Genomic DNA, 12,855 nt, shown 5'->3' with positions numbered 1-12,855 from the left:
CTCTCTCTCCCGTGTCCGAACGCGTCGGTCGCCGCCGTTCGCCATAGCCGCCGCCACCGGCCTCCCCTCGCCTCTCCGACACGCGCAGGAGCTCCGCCCCCTCGCCCTGAAGCTCTCCGTCAAGCCACAAGGCGCCGGACGCCCTGTGGAGCCGCCGTCGCCATCGTCTTCCTCCTCGGACGCCGTCGACCGCCGACTCCGATTCGCCGTCTCCAACGCGTCCCCGGCCACAACGAGCAGCCCTGGAGGTCCGCGGTGAGCTCCGCCACCGTTCCCCTCTCTTCTCCCCCTCGTTTCCGCGCCGTAGCGCCGTTCCCCACCACGGCCGAAGCTTCTCGCCGCCGTCCATGTCGTCGTCGTTGTCTCGGCCCGCCTCCGCCCAAACCAAGCACCCTAGCGTGCTCCCGGTGCCACGAGGGTGCCGCCGAGCCCCTCAGGTGGCCTCCCCGTGCCCCGCAGCCCGTTCCCGCTCGAAGCCGAGCTCCGGCCGCCGCCGTGAGCTTTGCTCCGGCGAGCTCCGGCCTCCCCAGCTCCTCCCATCTGCCCCTCCAGATGTGCGAGAGCCCGGGCTACGCCCCGATGCTCTCAGACGCCGTCCCCGTGGCCTGTGGCGCGGACTCCGCCGCGTCCAAAGGTCGCCGGCGGCGAGCCCCATCGCCTGAGCCCCGCCATGTGGGCCCGGCCCGTCAGGTGATTAGCTTAGTGCTAATCACCGCTTAATTAACCCCCCCCCCTGAGGCTGACAGTGGGCCCCAGCGCCACTAACTTTTAATTAGGATTAAATTAACCCCCTGTTTAACCCCCTGTCACTGACGTGTGGACCCCACACGTCAGGTTTGACCCCAGCCAGCCGCAGTTGACTGCTGACGTCGTGCTGACGTCATGCTGGCGCAATATATATTTTTTGGAATTAAAATAATTCAGGAAATTCCAGAAATTGAATTAAACTTCAAAAATTCATATCAATTCAACCGTAGCTCAGATTAAAATAATTTATATATGAAAAATTATCAGAAAAATGTAATCTATCCATCTGTACTAGTTTCATGCATGAAAAACCAACTTATACAGGCTGAATATGAGGAAACACATTATGGCATATATAAGAGCATACTTTGGAGATGCATTTGAGCTTATGGTTCAAATGGACTTCAAACCAAATGATTACTAGTTGCATTAGCTCAATCAGCATCACATCTTCATGCCATGTTCATGCATCATTGTGTTGCATATGCTTGTGTTTTGATTGTTGGCACCGTTCCTTCTCGATAGGTCCTGCTCCGGAGTCTGTTCCAGAGTGCCTGTCTATGAAGCAGTGCCTCCCTTGTTGATTTACCAGGCAAGCAAAACCCCCTTGTTCATTTCGATAAAACCCTACTCTCTCGCTCCTGCTCTCAGTTATTGCATTAGGACAACAACGATTCATCTGTTACTTGCTGCGGTAGCTAAACCCCTTTATCCTTTGCATGACCTGTCATTGCCACAGTAAATAGATGAAACCCACTAGCATGAGTAGGAGTTGTTTGAGCCCTGTTGTGCCTACTCATTCATGCTTGTTTGTCATGCCTGCTACTGCTTAGAGTTGAGTCAGGTCTGATTCATCGGGGATGAATCAGAGGTGTGTGAACATGTCCTACTATGTGTGAGCTAAGTGTGTGAATACGATTTGGTAAAGGTAGCGGTGAGAGGCCATGTAGGAGTACATGGTGGGTTGTCTCATTGCAGCCGTCCTCAGGAACTGAGTTCTGTGTTTGTGATCCATGATTCAGCTACTACCACGCATTGGGCCCGAAACCAATGGACCCTCTCGGCTTCTTAATCACCCTTGTCCTCTGTCCAGGAGTTGCAAGTAGTTTCTGGTGTTTGTAGTATGCTGGAGGCCGTGCGCAGCGCTGACCGTAGGGGTGGGCTGTGATGCGGTAGGCACGTGGCCGGGTATACCGGGCGCCCGTTTGGTGTCACGGAACCCTGTTCACAACGTTTGGGGCTGTGAGCGAAACTCCGGCCGGATCTCCTCATGGATGGAACCCGAATAGGCGATAAACCTGGGCTAGAGTCTTGTGTGGTTAGTCAGGTCGTGGCCGACACTCTCGCCAGGTTTCCGCTTGAAGGTTGCCGAGATACATGACGTGTACATGGCGGTAAGTGGCGAAAGCGTGTGTGAAGAAGTACACCCCTGCAGGGTTAACATGATCTATTCGAATAGCCGGGTCCGTGGTTATGGACTTCTTGGATGCTTACATGGTACATAGACAACTTGAAGTGGATACTCTAAAATGCTCAAGACAAGTGTGAGTGCTATGGATGGCCTTCTCATAGGGAGACGGGGATGAATCCATAGTAGTGTATTGTGTGGTGATTAGTGGACTCGTGTACGTTGTCTCACCTCAAGAGTTTCTGGTAGTCGTAGTACAGGATAGCCACAGGTCAAAGCTGGCTTGCTGCAACTAAACCCCACAGTACCCTCTTGATACAATTGCATGTATAATAGGATCTGATGTAAGTCTTGCTGAGTACCTTTGTACTCATGTTGCTTTATTTATGTTTTTGCAGCGGAGACTTCGGTCTTATTAGTGTTCTCGTGGACTTCGACGAGTAGCTTGTACCTCAGCTACGATCTTGATCGGACGTTGTAGATAGTCAGGCTTTCAGCCTTTTTCATTTATAGATGTCTGTACTCAGACATGTAATGCTTCCGTTTGTTGCTTGATTGCTCTGAATGTTGGGTCATGTGACCCCTGTTTGTAATAAATGCTATGATGGCTCTCCTGAGCCTTTATCCATATGAGTTGTTGAGTTATGCTGTGATGCCATGTTGTACAACACATACTTGCATGTTATGCGTGTGTGTAATGTGTATTGCTATGTGTGAGATCTGACTATCTAGTTGTTTATCCTTAGTAGTCTTTCTTACCGGGAAATGTCTCCTAGTGCTTCCACTGAGCCCTGGTAGCTTGCTACTGCTCCGGAACACTTAGGCTGGCCGGCATGTGTCCTTCTTCGTTCCTGTGTCTGTCCCTTCGGGGAAATGTCACGCGATGATCACCGGAGTCCTGTTAGCCCGCTATAGCCCGGTTCACCGGAGTCCTGTTAGCCCAGTGCTACAGCCTGGATTCACTCGCTGATGACCGACACGTTCGATGCTGGGTCATGGATGCCTGTCCCTGTAAGTTAGTGCCACTTTGGGTTTACGACTAGCCATGTCAGCCCGGGCTCTTTATCATATGGATGCTAGCGACACCATCATATACGTGTTCCAAAAGGCGCAAACAGTCCCGGGCAAAGGTAAGGCGACACCCGTGGGGATACCGTGCGTGAGGCCGCAAAGTGATATGAGGTGTTACATGCTAGATCGATGTGGCATTGAGTCGGGGTCCTGACAGGCATGTTCGTCATCCGCCGGTTCACCCTACTCTATGGTTGGGTCTCTGTCGAGGTGGGGTTTGGCGCGGCGCTTACGCCGCCGCTTTGAGTGCTTTTCGAGGGAACGATCCCTCGTTGCGCCCTTTTGATCCTCGTTGTCGTTTCTTTTAGGCGTGTCCACCATGCATACATCGTGAGATGAGGTGGTTGTCCAGTGCCCTATAGGCGCTGGTTCTTGTTCGTCTCCTTCACTGGCATCCATACCGTCGATGTCTTCGGAGTCGAAGTCGAGCATGTCGGTTAAATCATCGGCAGTGACTACGAAGTGGGTGGTGGGTGGGTTTCGAATTTCTTCGTCGTCTGCGTCCCAACCTTGCTGACCATAGTCCGGCTAGGGCTCTCCTGATAAAGAGAGAGACTTTAGTGAACTCAGGATGTCGCCGAAGGGCGAGTGCTGAAAGATGTCCGCGGTGGTGAACTCCATGGCCGGAGCCCAATCGAGTTCGATTGGAACGGGTGCGGAAGATCAGGAGTCCGAAGAGGAGTCCGAAGAGGAGTCCGGCACCTTGGAGTCACGAGCTTCGCCAAGGACGAGGCTGGTATTCGGCTCGATCGCCGTAGAGATTGCAACCCCCGAGGCGGTATCCAACCACCCATCCTCGATTGGCGCAGTCGGCTCCAAGCTAAGGGTTGGAGCGTACACCTGAGAGGCCTTCTGGACACTATCCAGCGGCAGAGCTAGATCATGCCCCTCATGATAGTGTTGCACGCTTAGTCGCGGCTTGAATCCGTCGAAGATCAAGTCTCCATGGATGTTAGCCGTGTAGTTCAAACTTCCAAACTCTGACCTGATGGCCAGGGGCCTAGCTTTCGATCTGCTCCAGATGGCCAAGTGAATTTGCCCGCAGTGCAAAGCCGCCGAATACGAAGATCTGTCCAGGGAGAAAAGTCTCACCCTGGACCGCGTCGTTGTTGATGATCGAAGAAGCCATCAGGCCTAAAGGTGACGACACAGAGGAACTCTCAATGAAAGCACCAATATCGGTGTCAAAACCGACGAATCTCGGGTAGGGGGTCCCGAACTGTGCGTCTAGGTGGATGGTAACAGGAGACAAGGGACACGATGTTTTTACCCAGGTTCGGGCACTCTCGATGGAGGTAAAACCCTACTCCTGCTTGATTAATATTGATGATATGGGTAGTACAAGAGTAGATCTACCACAAGATCAGAGAGGCTAAACCCTAGAAGCTAGCCTATGGTATGATTGTTGTTCGTCCTACGGACTAAAACCCTCTGGTTTATATAGACACCGGAGAGGGCTAGGGTTACACAGAGTCGGTTACAATGGGAGGAGATCTACATATCCTTATCGCCAAGCTTGCCTTCCACGCCAAGGAAAGTCCCATCCGGACACGGGAAAAAGTCTTCAATCTTGTATCTTCATAATCCGGGAGTCCGGCCAAAGGACATAGTCCGGCCATCCGGACACCCCGTAATCCAGGACTCCCTCAGATACATACAGAGATATTATAATCCCATCTCGGTGAGACCGAGATCCCTATCACTGAGACCGATTTGACTAGGGTTTGTGGCAGTGGCTATGACATCTGAACTCGGTGGCGCCGGATAGAAAGAATCAGTGGGGACGAGTTTGACTTTTGGTGTAGGTCATAGGTGGATGTGAGAAAGTAGTTGAGGGCTTTGGAACATATCACTAATCATTTTGAGCAAGAGCCTCATTAAGCAACACCTCATCCCTCCTTGATAGTATTGGCTTTTCCTATGGAGTCAATGTGATCTTGGATCACTAAAATGGAAAATGTAGAGTCTTGTGCTTTGAGCTTGAGCCAATCCTTTTGTCATTAGTACTTTGAGGGATCCACTTCCTCTAGTCCATGCCACTCCATTGTTGAACTTATCCGAAACATACTAGGTAAAGGTATTAGTCCAATAAGAGATATGTTGACATTAATTACCAAAATCAACTAGGAGCACTTGTGCTTTCAATCTCCCCATTTTTGGTAATTGATGACAACATAAATCAAAGCTTTAGATAAAGATTTAGAGAGTAACAAGTAAAGCTTTGGAAAGACATGTAACGAGCATAGGCTCCCCCTACATGTATGCAATCATGTAAATATGAAGTATAGGAGCATGTGAATGCATAAACATGACAGAGAAAGCAATGTGTTACATGTATCTTGGCTATATGCATCAGAGCAAAAAAATATGAATATGGGAAATGTACCTTCATGCTAATGAGTCCTTCTTGCAAACAATATGTACATCAGCAAGAGATCCTCATACACATGATTGTGATGCATATACTTACCTTGTGGTCTTGAGTTGGCTTAGGATGGAATGAACATGCGTACACAAGGTTAGATAACACAGATGCACCTACTGGCCAGAATAAACAAAAGAGACCACAAGAGTACCAAGACTGGGATGACATGTAGAGAGCGAGTACTGAGTACTCCATTTGACATAGACATGTCCCCAAAGGTAAAGATGTGCAATGAATGCAAGGAATTCCTTCCCTTTGATGTCTTGCTCCCCATGAATATAGCATGGGATACTGGGAGAAGATAGGGAACAGAAAATCAGAGCTCAAGGAAAAGAAATAGATCTAATGCAAACAAATAACTATGAACATGTCTTTTCCCCTCTTAAAGACATGTGACTTCTCTCCTCTTGAACACCAAGCATCTGGGGTCCTTGTTGATTACTCTCTCTCCTTGAGTATTTTTTCAGCTATAGATATGATAAAGCTTTGATGTGATCTCTCTCTCCCCCTTTGACATCAATTTCCAAGAAGGGTCCTTCTGGAAACACAAGTAGGGTTTGGTCCTTGAGTCAGACAACAAAGCAGCAAGATGAATGTGATGCTGGTAGAGGACAAGATTCATTGAGTAGAGCTAGATCAAAGAACACAGGAACAAGTGGCAAGCTGTTTTTCCTGTTGTGAAATCGGCAGCGCCGAGTTGTATGCTTCGGTTGCACCAAAAGGATTCGGTTGGAACGAAAATACCAGGCCGGTGTGACCTAGTTCATCATAGAGAAAACACTTGTCACCTCAGCTCACTTGACATGAAAGATCTCACAAGGATGTGCAAGGAATTAGATGCAGGGAATGCAGAACAAAAAGAAAGAAAACTAAAGGGAATCTAGATGAAGTTTTTTTTTAAGGGGAAACAAATATGCATGAAACAAATGCAAGAGCACAGAAAAGAACATGAGAGAACTTCATCTAGAAATGGTCGGCGACAAAGTCACCTATGTTAGAGTATATTGACATAGGAGTCAAGTGAGATCACTTGATCATAGGTCATACTCATTGTTAAAGCTCAAAATGGGGTTACCATTTTTTGTTTAAGCATTTTGATGTATTCCCATCTTGTTGAGTTGCTTTGACTCATGACTTGGAGTAAAGCTTATCTAAGATGGAATAACATACCTTGGGTGGTGGTGTAGATCATGATCATGTAGTTGAACTTGTGTGGATTGCTCATAATTAATGTAGCTCAGCAAGAGTTGGGAGCACCACTTTGGAGTTTGAGTTCATCTACCTACATGGGTTAGTTTTGCAAGGAAGAGCACTTGTGTATCCAAAATAACAATCATAAAGTTAAAACTAGAATTTGTCAAAGGATATATTCGAATGGTTCCGTGCTTCCTTGTCTTCAACCACCATTGTGTAGAGACTTGGTGATGTAGAGATTGCTCAAGATGTGAGTGAGTTGCAATCTCATAGATTTAGATTCATCCAAGTACCTACAAGGGTTAGATAGCATGCAAGGGTGCAAATATATCCAAGGCATTTATATAGCAACATGAGAAGCCTATCAAGGATTAGTCATAGGCTCAAGCCTTGCATGTATCCAAATGGAGTTCCTACTCCAAGTTTGAAGCATCAATGATGTTCAATTCACCTCTCAACCTACAAAACACTTTCTCATCAAGTGGTTTAGTGAATATATCCGCTAATTGCTTATCGGTGCGAACATGCTTAAGGTCAATGTCCCCTTTGGCAACATGATCTCGAATGAAATGATGACGGACTTCAATATGCTTAGTTCGAGAGTGTTGCACGGGATTGTGAGCAATCTTGATAGCACTTTCATTGTCACAAAGTAATGGAACATGTTTCACATATATCCCATAATCCTTAAGAGTTTGGGTCATCCAAAGTAATGAGCACAACATGAACCAGCGGCAATGTATTCCGCTTCGGTGGTGGATAAGGATACCGAGTTTTGTTTCTTGGAAGACCAAGACACAAGGGATCTACCAAGAAATTGACAAGTAACCGAAGTGGACTTTCTATCAACCTTATCACCGGCATAGTCCGAGTCGGAGTAGCCAACAAGATCAAAAGATGCCCTCTTTGGATACCAAATGCCAAAATTTGGTGTATGAATTAAGTATCTCACTATCCTTTTCACAGCCTTAAGATGACATTCTTTAGGTGCAGCTTGATATCGTGCACACATGCACACACTTAGCATAATGTCGGGTCGTGAAGCACATAGGTATAACAATGAACCACTCATAGAGCGATAAACTTTTTGATCAACCGGTTCACCATCTTTGGTCAAATCAAGATGTCCACTAGTAGGAATGGGTGTAGTCATACCTTTGCATTCTTGCATATTGAACTTCTTGAATAAGTCCTTGGTGTATTTTTTTGAGAGACAAAAGTACCTTCCTTAGTTTGCTTGATTTTCAAACCGAGAAAGAATTTGAGTTCACTCATCATCGACATCTCAAACTTCTCTGACATTAGCTTTCCAAACTTCCCACTAAAGTGAGGGTTAGTCGAACCAAATATAATATCACCAACATAGATTTGGCACACAAATAATTCTCCATTAACCCTTTTAGTGAAAAGAGTAGAATCAATATTTCCAATCTCAAAGCCTTTTTCAATAAGGAAATTGGTCAAGCATTTATACCAAGCTCTAGGAGCTTGTTTAAGACCATAAAGAGCTTCGTGAAGTTTGTAAACATGATTAGGTTTCTTAGGATTGATAAAGCCGAGAGGTTGCTTAACATAAACTTCCTCCTCTATTTCACCATTTAGAAAAGAACTTTTGATGTCCATTTGGTACAAGGTGATATCATGGTGATTAGCATAGGCAAGTAAGATGCGGATGGACTCAAGTCTCGCAATGGGGGCATATGTCTCACCATAGTACATACCTTCGACTTGAGTGTAGCCTTGGGCGACGAGACGTGCTTTGTTGCGAACTACTTGTCCATGTTCATCTTGCTGGTTGCAAAACACCCATTTGGTACCGATGATGTTGTGGTTGTTGTTGGGCTTCTCAACCAATGTCCAAACTTGGTTTCTCTCAAAGTTGTGTAGCTCCTCATGCATGGCGTTTATCCAATCCGGATCTTCCAATGCTTCTTCAACCTTCATAAGTTCAATGCTAGATATGAATGAATAGTGTTCACAAAAGTTAGCTAAACGAGTTTTAGAGAGAGTGATTCTCCCGGTTTCGATATTGTTGTAGATTTGCTCGACGGGATGGTCTCTGGCAACTCTTGCTCGAACTCGTGAAATCCTTTGCTTGGATCTTGGTGGAACATCTTCTTCATCTTGTTCTTCTTCTTGGCCTTCTTCATTGTTGTTGACATTGTCGTTCTCCTGTCGTGGTGGAGAAGGAGGTTGTTGACGTTCATTTTGGTGTACTTCCTCATTTTCTTCATCTTGGTGTGGCCCACTTGTGGATGCTTCTGTATCAACTCTCGGTTCACCTTGTTGTGAGATAGAAGCTTCCACTTGGATAGATGAGGTACTCTCCTTCACCTCCGTTGGATGAATCTTGCCAATAGACAAGTCTTGGATTGCTTCCGAAGGATCTTTGTCTCCTACATCAATTGGCAATTGCTCTACTTGCGAGCCGTTAGATTCATCGAACTTCACATCTACCGTCTCTTCAACCTTTCGAGTGAAATTGTTGTAGACGCGGTAAGTATGAGAGTTTGAGCCATAACCAAGTAGGAAACCTTCATGAGACTTAGGAGCAAATTTAGAGCGACGATGCTTATCAAGAATGTAGCACTTTGAGCAGAATACTCGAAAGTATCCAACTTGGGGTTTGTTACCGGTGAGGAGCTCGTATGTCGTCTTGCCGAGTAGCCTGTGAAGATACAAGCGATTTGTTGCATGACAAGCTGTCTCAACCGCTTCTGCCCAAAAGTGCTTCGGTGTCTTGTACTCATGAAGCATCGTTCTCGCCATTTCGATGAGCGTCCGGTTCTTCCTCTCAACAACTCCATTTTGTTGAGGTGTGTACGTAGCCGAGAACTCATGTGAAATCCCTTCTTCATCAAGGAAGGTGTCCACATTTGCGTTCTTGAACTCCGTTCCGTTGTCGCTCCGAACCTTCTTGATCTTCACTTCAAACTGATTTTGGGCTTTCCTCGCGAAGTTTTTGAAGATCTTTTGGACCTGTGATTTATCATTGAGAAAGAACACCCACATAAATCTTGAAAAATTATCAACTATAACTAGACCAAAAGAATTTTCACCGAGACTTTTGTAAGCGTTGGGACCAAAAAGATCCATGTGAAGTAGCTCGAGTGGCCTCCTTGTGGTCATGATGTTCTTCACAGGATGCCTTCCTCCAACCTGTTTACCTGCTTGACAAGCGCTGCAAAGTCTATCCTTATCAAATATGACATCGTTAATGCCAATGATATGATTACCTTTAATAAGCTTGTCAAGATTGTGCATGCCCACATGACCTAATCGTCTATGCCATAACCAACCTTTAGAGGATTTAGCAATGAAACAAGTTCTAGGTTGAGCCTTTTTTAGTGAAATCAACAATGTAAATATCACCTCTACAAATGCTGGTAAAGACCATTTTATGATTATCTCTATGAAACACTTGGCAATCTACTTCAGTAAATAGGACATTGAAACCGAAATCAGCAAGTCTAGATACTGAAAGTAAATTGCATCCAAGAGATTCAACGAGCATGACATTTTGTATGGAGCTATCATGTGAGATGCCGACCTTACGAGGCCAACTACCTTACCCTTTGAGTTATCACCAAAAGTGACATACTTTCGAGGGATGTCGTTTTCAGCAAGCTCAGGAAACATGTCTTTATCTCCGGTCATGTGATCAGTACATCCACTATCAAGAACCCATTCCTTTCCTCCTGCCATATATCCTCAAAGATTTTCCATAAGACCAAAGTGTCTCATTGCATCATCAAGATCAAAGTCATCATCATCATCTTCATCATAGTATCCATGTTCAACATCGTCATGTGGTGGATCAATTCCTAGAGAGGGTGATTCGTTAGATAAATGATTTTGACAATAGTCATCTTTATGAATTCTAATGGCTTCATAGATAATATCACTAATATTCCAACCTCTCCTTTGGCACGCATAAGATTTGTAAGCTCAAATAGACAATCACCAAACTTAGGATCATTGGAATTCATCTTACTCAACGCAATAGACTTATGGAGAATTTCATCTAGATTTTGCAAGGAATAATTTGGAAATCATTCCTCAAGAAATTTCCATATAGTTTAGGCACAATCAAGAGTAGGCAAACATCCAATCAAGTTTCTAGGCAAGCCTCTTGTTATAAGATTAACAGTTCTAAGATTGCGAATCATGTCAATTGACTCATCAAGGGTGGGATGCATAGGATCAACATGAGGTGCACAAGGGCTAGTAATGTACTTGTTCAAATGATATTCATTGAAAATCACAAGCATCTCATTTTTCCACTCATGAAAGTACTCTCCATCAAGTATAGGCACTCTATGTCTAAGACTCCCCAAAGTAGACTCATCCATCTTCCTCTAATAGTGTTTAAACCAAAGCAATGGAGACCAAAGCTCTGATACCAATTGAAAGGATCGAGAAGAGGTGTCTAGAGGGGGGTGATTAGACACTATGTACCAAAAGTTGCAGTTTTTAGTTTCTTTAAGTTGAAGTGGAGTTGGCACAAGTTTAACAATCACAATACATATCAAGCAAGCATGCAAAGAGTATATGGGCAGCGGAATGTAAAGCATGTGACTTGCAAGAATGTAAAGGGATGGGATTGGAGTGTGCAAACGCAATTTGGAGACACGGAGATTTTTGAGCCGTGGTTCCGATAGGTGGTGCTATCATACATCCACATTGATGGAGACTTCAACCCACGAAGGGTAACGGCTACGCGAGTCCATGAAGGGCTCCACCCACGAAGGGTCCATGAATAAGCAACCTTGTCTATCCCACCATGGTCGTCGCCCACGAAGGACTTGCCTCACTAGGGGTAGATCTTCACGAAGTAGGCAATCTCCTTGCCCGTACAAACTCCTTGGTTCAACTCCACAATCTTGACGGAGGCTCCCAAGTGACACCTAGCCAATCTAGGAGACAGCACTCTCCAAGAAGTAACAAATGGTGTGTTGATGATGAACTCCTTGCTCTTGTGCTTCAAATGATAGTCTCCCCAACACTCTACTCTCTCTCACAGGATTTGGATTTGATGGAAAGAAGATTTCAGGAAAGCAACTTGGGGAAGGCTAGAGATCAAGATTCATATGGTGGGAATGGAATATCTTGACCTCAACACAAGTGTAGGTGGTTCTCTCTCAGAAAATGTAAGTTGGAAGTGTAGGCATGTTTTGATGGCTTTCTCCACAAATGAAGAGGGGGTGGAGGGGTATGTATAGCCTCCACACAAAATCTAACCGTTACACACAACTTACCAATCTCGGTGGGACCGAATTGAGAAACTCGGTCGGACCAATTTAGCAAATCATGTGACCGTTAGGATTTTTGGTGGGACCGACATGCAACTCGGTAGGACCAATATGGTTAGGGTTAGGGCATAACATAATCTCGGTGAGACCGATTACACAAACTCGGTGAGACCGATTTTGGTAATAAGCTAACCAGAGAGTTGGTCAGGCAAACTCGGTGGGACCGATTCGTTCATCTCGGTGGGACCAAAATGTTACGAAAAGGAAACAGAGAGTTTGCATTGTAATCTCGGTAGGACCGATTACACAAACTCGGTGGGACCGATTTTGGTAATGGATACATACAGAGAGGTTACAATCCCATCTTGGTGAGATCGAGATCCCTATCGCTGAGACCGATTTGACTAGGGTTTGTGGCAGTGGCTATGACATCTGAACTCGGTGGCGCCGGATAGAAAGAATCGGTGGGGCCGAGTTTGACTTTTGGTGTAGGTCATAGGTGGATGTGAGAAAGTAGTTGAGGGCTTTGGAGCATATCACTAAGCATTTTTAGCAAGAGCCTCATTAAGCAAGAGCCTCATTAAGCAACACCTCATCCCTCCTTGATAGTATTGGCTTTTCCTATAGACTCAATGTGATCTTGGATCACTAAAATGGAAAATGTAGAGTCTTGTGCTTTGAGCTTGAGCCAATTCTTTTGTCATTAGTACTTTGAGGGATCCACTTCCTCTAGTCCATGCCACTCCATTATTGAACTT

This window comes from Triticum aestivum, chromosome 5B, assembly GCF_018294505.1.
Source record: "Triticum aestivum cultivar Chinese Spring chromosome 5B, IWGSC CS RefSeq v2.1, whole genome shotgun sequence".
Classification (NCBI taxonomy): domain Eukaryota; kingdom Viridiplantae; phylum Streptophyta; class Magnoliopsida; order Poales; family Poaceae; genus Triticum; species Triticum aestivum.
This window is presented reverse-complemented; position numbering follows the sequence as displayed.